General features: G+C 45.0%; 1 pseudogene; it reads right to left on the bottom strand.

The window, feature by feature from the left end:
• Window positions 1–1588: 1588 nt before the first annotated feature.
• On the bottom strand, window positions 1589–4656 carry LOC106566078 (GTPase IMAP family member 9-like; annotated as a pseudogene).
• Window positions 4657–9609: the final 4953 nt, after the last annotated feature.

Raw genomic sequence — 9609 nt, 5'->3', positions numbered from 1 at the left:
GCCCCATATACTACCCACCACTGCGACTTGTATGCTCTCGTTGGCTGGCCCTCGCTACATATTCGTCACTAAACCCACTGGCTCCAGGTCATCTATAAGTCTTTGCTAGGAAAAGCCCCGCCTTATCTCAGCTCACTGGTCACCATAGCAACACCCACCCGTAGCATGCGCTCCAGCAGGTATATTTCATTGGTCATCCACAAAGCCATAGATAATATTTTAGACCCATTTAAATAAAACACAGATATTACATAACCGGCATATGCATTTTTGGGGTGCCATGTTTACTATGCATTCTACTGTTAAAAGAGATTCACCACAGAAATATAAAGCTGTTTTCATATTTAAATTGATCAAGATAACATAGCCCATAGACAGCACTGAACTGAGAATTCATAGAATATGAACTTCCAACAAACATCACAACACTGTACTAACATGACATTTGTGGTGAATATCATGAACGGATTAATGAAATGTGCTGTGGCAGGGGATTAATAAAATGGGCTGTGGCAGGGGATTAATAAAATGGGCTGTGGCAGGGGATTAATAAAATGGGCTGTGGCAGGGGATTAATAAAATGAGCTGTGGCAGGGGATTAATAAAATGGGCTGTGGCAGGGGATTAATAAAATGGGCTGTGGCAGGGGATTAATAAAATGGGCTGTGGCATGGGATTGATAAAATGAGCTGTGGCAGGGGATTAATAAAATGAGCTGTGGCAGGGGATTAATAAAATGAGCTGTGGCAGGGGATTAATAAAATTAGCTGTGGCAGGGGATTAATAAAATGAGCTGTGGCTGGGGATTGATAAAAGGGGCTGTGGCAGGGGATTGATAAAATGGGCTGTGGCAGGGGATTAATAAAATGAGCTGTGGCAGGGGATTAATAAAATGGGCTGTGGCAGGGGATTAATAAAATGGGCTGTGGCAGGGGATTAATAAAATGAGCTGTGGCAGGGGATTAATAAAATGGGCTGTGGCAGGGGATTAATAAAATGAGCTGTGGCTGGGGATTGATAAAATGGGCTGTGGCAGGGGATTGATATAATGGGCTGTGGCAGGGGATTAATAAAATGGGCTGTGGCAGGGGATTAATAAAATGAGCTGTGGCAGGGGATTAATAAAATGAGCTGTGGCAGGGGATTAATAAAATGAGCTGTGACAGGGGATTCATAAAATGAGCTGTGGCTGGGGATTAATAAAATGGGCTGTGGCAGGGGATTAATAAAATGGGCTGTGGCAGGGGATTAATAAAATGAGCTGTGGCAGGGGATTAATAAAATGAGCTGTGGCAGGGGAGTACAGTATTGTGTCCCAATACTGCAGCACAACTGAACTTTTTTAGGGGCACAACTGTATTGAAAAACTCCAGAGTTTCACAAACGTGGCATTTTCTTGTTTGGTGAGTATTTCATAGGAAGTTAAGCTATGTTCTGTACAACATGTGGAGCAACACATAAACTGTCTGTAACCACAAAGGTGAATTGTATCATCCTACCCTTTAGCCTCAGCAGAGATTCTGCCCACATCCAACCCAAGACAATTGTTCAGAATCAAATACAGTCTCAGGTCTGATGTATGCACTCACTATAGAACAAAACAACAACAGATCCCAACCACCAACTCATCTATCTTCTCCAGCAGCTCTGTGACCTGAGTGACATCACGCCTGTTCTCATTGTTGAGGACATGATACCGGTTTCCACATTTCTCAACAAGCCACTGGAGGGCCTCCCTTTCTCTCACAATGTGCTGCTCAATGGTTGTGTCTCCCAGACAGTCTCCATAGGTGAATAGCACTACAGTGTGACTCCAGACTGTCTCACTGAGAAGCTCCAGGTGTTCCTCTACAGCACTCACCTCTCCTTCTTTGAACATCATATCCACCTGTATGACCAGGAGGATAGTGTGGGTCCTGGGGGACATAAAGACACACTGAGCCCAATCTCCTGTTTAACCAGCTCAGGAGTCCTCTCTACAGGTTGATTAGCCCACCAGCCTGGAGTGTCGACTACAGTGACCTGCCTCCCTGCTACTTCTCCCTGTTTCTTCACACACTGAGCAGTTCTCCTCAGGTCAAACTCCTCTCTGCCCAGGATGGTGTTTCCTGCTGAACTCTTCCCAGCATCACTGGACCCCAGCAGCACAATCCTCAGCTCTGAGAGATGGAGGGAGTCACCTGGCATAGAAAATAGAAAAAGAAAGAGAAAGACAGAGAGAGAGAGAGAGAGAGAGAGAGAGAGAGAGAGAAAGACAGAGACACAGAGAGACAGAGAGACAGAGAGACAGAGACACAGAGAGACAGAGACACAGAGAGACAGAGAGACAGAGAGACAGAGAGAGAAAGTGAAAGCGAGAGAGAGCGAGAGAGAGCGAAAGCGAGAGAGAGAGAGAGAGCGAAAGCGAGAGAGAGAGAGAGAGAGAGAGAGAGAGAGAGCGAAAGCGAGAGAGAGAGAGAGAGAGAGAGAGCAAAAGAGAGAGAGAGCGAAAGAGAGCGAGAGAACACAGCTTATTGAGCTGGGAGATGAACATCCTCTGGAACACATGATTGTGTGAATTGGGAACATATGATAACAATGTAGAACCGATTGTAGGTCATATTTTGACTAAACATTCTGGGCCTAATTCTAACACATCTAAATTGCAGTGGACAAAAATGTTCATAAATAGTTCATTGTCAGCATTTGATAGATGCCAATAATGCGATGTAAATGAAATCTGTTGTATTCCAATTCCATTTATAATTGGGAAAACATTGGTTGTGCTGAGAATTAGAAATTATACTGTCTTGTTGTAATGACAGTTGTATGTTGCCTTTATTTAGCAATAGGCATGCCCCCCCCACCTTAGGATCTGTATTTTTCAGCCATCTATTTCCTGTTTATGAGGAGTGCAAAATCCACTTGTCACGTATATCTCGCTGGATTGATTGCTTTCATTTTACTCCTGCGACTCTTTCATACTCTTGCTTGTGCCTGTCGTTTTTTCCCGTTAACGTTACGACCCCGAAAATGTTATTAATTACCTGTCAGACACACCCAGGTAATGGCTGACAATGGGCTCAACGGAATACGTTGTCTTTCCTTTGCATCTATAAGAACACTAAAGCTTCGTTGGGGATTTTTTTGACACTTACATTACAACAAAGAGAAGAAAGGGAACTTTATTTTCATGGGTGTTCATTTTTTGTCGAATTGATAAAAAGTTATCATTTAATAGAGTTGAAATGTGTACAAATTATATGCGCTGCAATGAAAGCAACCAACGGAAATGAACACTGGCAATATGATAAATTATTTTTGCACTTTTTGGCTGAAGAATTTTCTGTGGACACATTTTTTAAGGACCAAAAAAATTAAATTCAAAAGATTCTTAATGTTCATTCTACTCCAGCACCTGCCTACTTCTGGGTATCTGCTACACTGCTCACCCTCCCAACCAAAGCACCTGTTGTCTTAGTATTGTATCATTGTGAGTTCCTAGGGCTCATAATACACTACATCTTAAATTCCTCGGATGCCTGACAACTCTATCAATCGTTTCAGTCTCACTCAAGCAAGTGTCACGGCTTCCGCCGAAGTCGGACCCTCTCCTTGTTCAGGCGGCGTTCGGCAGTCGACGTCACCGGCTTTCTATCCACCGCCGATCCACTTTTCATTTTCTATTTGTTCTGTCTTTGTCTTATCACACCTGGCTTCACTCACCAATCACTTGTTTATTATTTAACCCTCTGTTCCCCATGTTGTATTTGTGAGTGATTGTTATTTGTTACATGGATGATTGTCAGGCGTTGCACTTTTGTTTTAGACCGTGTTTTTGGCACTTGTATGTGTTATGTGCTGTCAGTTGGTAACCGGTATTAAAGTGCGCCTGTTTATTATACTCCGCTCTCCTGCACTTGACTTCGCCTCCCATATACACGCATTACAGCAAGTGCATTATAAATCTGTTTGTTTTGATTAAATTATTATTAAATTAGTATTTGGTTTTTAATATACGTCAACTGTCACGATCGTCGTAAGAGGTGGAAGAATACTCGGATCAAGGCGCAGCTTATGTAGAGTTCCACATGTTTAATCAATGAAACTCACACAAAAAAAACAATAAAGAATGAACAAAACATGACATCTGGAGTGCTCACAGGCAACTACACAAAAACAAGATCCCACAAAACACAGTGGGGAAATGGCTGCCTAAATATGATCCCCAATCAGAGACAACGATAAACAGCTGCCTCTGATTGGGAACCATACCAGGCCAACATAGAAATAAACACACTAGATCACCCACCCTAGTCACACCGGCGCCGAGGAAGGCTCCGGCCATGGAGCTGAGTTGGCCGCCGTGCCTGGACTGGGCACCGGCGCAGAGGAAGGCTCCGGCCATGGAGCAGGACTGGACGCCGTGCCTGGACTGGACATTGGCGCAGAGGAAGGCTCCTGCCATGGAGCGGGACTGGGCGCCGTGCCTGGACTGGGCATCAGCACAGAGGAAGGCTCTGGCCTTGGAGCTGGACTGGACACCGTGCCTGGACTGGGCACCGGTGCAAAGGAGGGCTACGGCCTGTGAACCGTCGTAGGAGGTTCCGGACCGTGGACCGTCGTAGGAGGTTCCAGACTGGGGACCGCCGCCGGCAGATCTAGACTGGGGACCATCGCCGGAAACTCTGGACTGTGAATGCGCACTGGAGGCCCAGTTCGTGGAGCCGGCATAGGTTGCACCGTACTGGTGACACGCTCTTCAGGGCGAGTGCGAGGAGCAGGCACAGGACGTACCAGACTGTGGAGGCGTACTGGAGGTCTGGTGCATAGAGCCGGCACGAATTGTCCCGGACAGATGACACACTCCGCATGGCGAGTGCGGGGAGCTGGCACAGGACGTACTGGGCTGTGGAGGCGCACTGGAGACCTGGTGCATAGAACCGGCACAAATTGCACCGGAACAGTGACACACTTCGCACGGCGAATGCATGGAGGAGACACAGGACGTACCGGACTGGGTAGGCGCACTGGAGGCCAGATGTGTGAAACCGGTGCAGATGACACCGGACTGGTGTCACGCTCCTCAGCACGCCCACGCTGCAGCTCTCTTATCGCCACCACCTCTCTCCGGAATCTTTCATCGAGTTCCTCCTTCGACTCCCTGACGGTCTCTGGCTCATTCTTCGGCTCCGCCGACCACCCCGTGTGCCCCCCCCCCCTGTCTTTGTGGTCGCGAAGCCCGGCGTCATCGCTGTCCTCCCTTCTCTCCTTGCGTCTGCTTCAACGGCAGGCTTTCGTATCTTGCCAAGACTTCCCCCCAAGTCCAGGATATTCTCTCCTCGATCTCCTCGTAAGTCCAGGAGGTCATCTCCTCCTGGGCACGCTGCTTGGTCCTGTTGTGGTGGGATCTTCTGTCACGATCGTCGTAAGAGGTGGAAGCATACTTGGACCAAGGCGCAGCGTATGTAGAGTTCCACATGTTTAATCAATGAAACTCACACAAAAAAACAATAAAGAATGAACAAAACGTGACATCTGGAGTGCTCACAGGCAACTACACAAAAACAAGATCCCACAAAACACAGTGGGGAAATGGCTGCCTAAATATGATCCCCAATCAGAGACAACGATAAACAGCTGCCTCTGATTGGGAACCATACCAGGCCAACATAGAAATAAACACACTAGATCACCCACCCTAGTCACACCCCTACCTAACCAAAATAGAGGCTCCGGCCATGGAGCCTGGACTCCATGGCCGGAGTCCAGGCCATGGACTCTCTATGGTCAGGGCGTGACACCCAACACTCTTTCACATATGCAGTAGATGGATTCAAACAGTTTTATATTCAGGATTATATTGAGTACAGTGTAAAAATTATTTTGGTTTAATTTGTAGATATTGCCTGACTGTGAAGGCCAAAGTTAGTTACTTTAAGGAGCAGTTCTCTCCCTGTGGGTTCAACCCCAAGAAGTTCTGAAAAACAGTCAAAGACCTGGAGAATAAACCCTCCTCCTCACAGCTACTCATGTCCCTTGATGTTGATGATGCAGTTGTTACTGACAAGAAGCACATGAAGCACAACAAGAAGAAGCACACACAAGAAGCACAACTGTTATAGGCCTATTTCTATTTTGCCCTGTTTATCAAAAGTGTTGGAAAAACTTGTCAATAATCAACCGACTGGCTTTCTTGATGTCTATAGTATTTTCTCAGGTATGCAATCTGGTTTCTGCACAGGTTATGGATGTGTCACTGCAACCTTAAAGGTCCTCAATGATGTCACCATTGCCCTTGATTCTAAGCAATGTTGTGCTGCTATTTTTATTGACTTGGCCAAAGCTTTTGATACGGTAGTATTGGTGTCTCTGAGGAGTCTTTGGCCTGGTTTGCTAACTACCTCTCTCAAAGAGTGCAGCGTATAAAGTCAGAAAATCTGCTGTCTCAGCCATTGCCTGCCACCAAGGGAGTACCCCAAAGCTTGATCCTAGGCCCCACGCTCTTCTCAATTTACATCACCAACATAGCTCAGGCAGTAGGAAGCTCTCAGCCATTTATATGCAGATGATACAGACTTACGCTCAGCTGGCCCCTCCCCGTATTTTGTGATAAATGCTCTACAACAAAGCTTTCTTAGTGTCCAACAAGCTTTCTTGACCCTTAACCTTGTTCTGAACACCTCCAAAACAAAGGTCATGTGGTTTGGTAAGAAGAATGCCCCACAAGTGTGATTACTACCTCTGAGGGTTTAGAGCTTGAGGTAGTCACCTCATACAAGTACTTGGGAGTATGGCTAGACGGTGCACTGTCCTTCTATCAGCACATATCAAAGCTGCAGGCTAAAGTTAAATCTAGACTTGGTTTCCTCTATTGTAATCGCTCCTCTTTCACCACAGATGCCAAACTAACCCTGATTCAGATGACCATCCGACCCAAGCTAGATTACGGAGACATAATTTATAGATCGGCAGGTAAGGGTGCTCTCAAGCGGCTTTACCTTTCGGCCATCAGATTTGCCACCAATGCTCCTAAAAGGACACATCACTGTACTCTGTACTCCTCTGTAAACTGGTCATCTCTGTATACCCGTCACAAGACCCACTGGTTGATGCTTATTTATAAAACCCTCTTAGGCCTCACTCCCCCCTATCTGAGATATCTACTGCAGACCTCATCCTCCACATACAACAACCGTTCTGCCAGTCACATTCTGTTAAAGGTCCCCATGCAGTGTTGTCGTGTTGCTGCTTTGCTATGTTGTTGTCTTAGGTCTCTCTTTATGCAGTGTTGTGTTGTCTCTCTTGTCGTGATGTGTGTTTTGTCCTATATTTATATTTTATTTATTTTTTATTTTTAATCACAGCCCCCGTCCCTGCAGGATGCCTTTTGGTAGGCCGTCAACGTAAATAAGAGCCTATCATAGCCTATCAACTTGAAACTTGTCATTGTTATCATGGACGTGTCTTAGATGAACCTCACTGAATTTAGTATTGATATCTCAAAAAACAAGGAAATGATTAACAACTCATTCTTTGTATATGTAACACTAATGCTCAATCAATCTGCAATTATCTTCTCATGAACAATACGTCAGATTGACACAAGATTTTGTATTTAGACTCCTGATTAGCCATAAAGGAAGATAGTTCCTACATGACAGTGCTTGTTTTGTTATCCAACTGATCTTATGTCCTTTCTGCCATCCTGTGAACCCCGTTCATGGCTCTTAATGTTCTTAATTTCTATTCTCATCAAAAAATCTGAATGAGAATGAGCCATTTATAATTAATGGAAAAATGCTCATAGTCAGGAAATATGAACTATGGGAGAGACTGCCCTACACAGAATAAAAAACGTATTGTTGTTGCGTATGGGACTAGGGACTAATGCCTTAAATTCATTGTCTAAAATATATTTGATTATTTGATGATGAACATAATTGTCTGGAAATAATCTTGTACTGATTCCCCAAAAATATTAAACAACTCTAAAGATAAAGAATAGTTTACATACCTTCTCTCATAAACAGACGTTCTAGATACAGTGGGGGGGAAAAGTATTTGATCCCCTGCTGATTTTGTACGTTTGCCCACTGACAAAGAAAGGATCAGTCTATAATTTTAATGGTAGGTTTATTTGAACAGTGAGAGACAGAATAACAACAAAACAATCCAGAAAAACGCATGTCAGAAATGTTATAAATTGAGTTGCATTTTAATGAGGGAAATAAGTATTTGACCCCCTCTCAATCAGAAAGATTTCTGGATCCCAGGTGTCTTTTATACAGGTAACGAGCTGAGATTAGGAGCACACTCTTAAAGGGAGTGCTCCTAACCGCAGCTTGTTACCTGTAAAAAAGACACCTGTCCACAGAAGCAATGAATCAATCAGATTCCAAACTCTCCACCATGGCCAAGACCAAAGAGCTCTCCAAGGATGTCAGGGACAAGATTGTAGACCTACACAAGGCTGGAATGGGCTACAAGACCATCGTCAAGCAGCTTGGTGAGAAGGTGACAACATTTGGTGCGATTATTCGCAAATGGAAGAAACACAAAAGAACTGTCAATATCCCTCGGCCTGGGGCTCAATGCAAGATCTCACCTCGTGGAGTTGCAATGATCATGAGAATGGTGAGGAATCAGCCCAGAACTACACGGGAGGATCATGTCAATGATCTCAAGGCAGCTGGGACCATAGTCACCAAGAAAACAATTGGTAACACACTACGCCGTGAAGGACTGAAATCCTGCCGCGCCCGCAAGGTCCCCCTGCTCAAGAATACATATACCGGCCCGTCTGAAGTTTGCCAATGAACATCTGAATGACTCAGAGGACAACTGGTGAAAGTGTTGTGGTCAGATGAGACCAAAATGGAGCTCTTTGGCATCAACTCAACTCGCCGTGTTTGGAGGAGGAGGAATGCTGCCTATGACCCCAAGAACACCATCTCCACCGTCAAACATGGAGGTGGAAACATTATGCTTTGGGGGGTGTTTTTCTGCTAAGGGGACAGGACAACTTCACCGCATCAGAGGTACGATGGACGGGGCCATGTACCGTCAAATCTTGGGTGAAAACCTTCCCTCAGCCAGGGCATTGAAAATGGGTCGTGGATGGGTATTCCAGCATGACAATGACCCAAAACACATGGCCAAGGCAACAAAGGAGTGGCTCAAGAAGAAGCACATTAAGGTCCTGGAGTGGCCTAGACAGTCTCCAGACCTTAATCCCATAGAAAATCTGTGGAGGGAGCTGAAGGTTGAAGTTGCCAAACGTCAGCCTCGAAACCTTAATGACTTGGAGAAGATCTGAAAAGAGGAGTGGGACAAAATCCCTCCTGAGATGTGTGCAAACCTGGTGGCCAACTACAAGAACTGTCTGACCTCTGTGATTGTCAGCAAGGGTTTTGCCACCAAGTACTAAGTCATGTTTTGCAGAGGGGTCAAATCCTTATTTCCCTCATTAAAATGCAAATCATTTTATAACATTTTTGACATGCGTTTTTCTGGATTTTTTTGTTGTTATTCCGTCTCTCACTGTTCAAATAAACCTACCATTAAAATTATAGACTGATCCTTTCTTTATCAGTGGGAAAACGTACAAAATCAGCAGGGGATCAAATA

Source organism: Salmo salar, chromosome 01 (assembly GCF_965601325.2).
Source record: "Salmo salar chromosome 01, fSalSal1, whole genome shotgun sequence".
NCBI lineage: Eukaryota > Metazoa > Chordata > Actinopteri > Salmoniformes > Salmonidae > Salmo > Salmo salar.
Note: the sequence above shows the minus strand (reverse complement) of the source record. Positions and strands in the feature narration are given on the sequence as shown.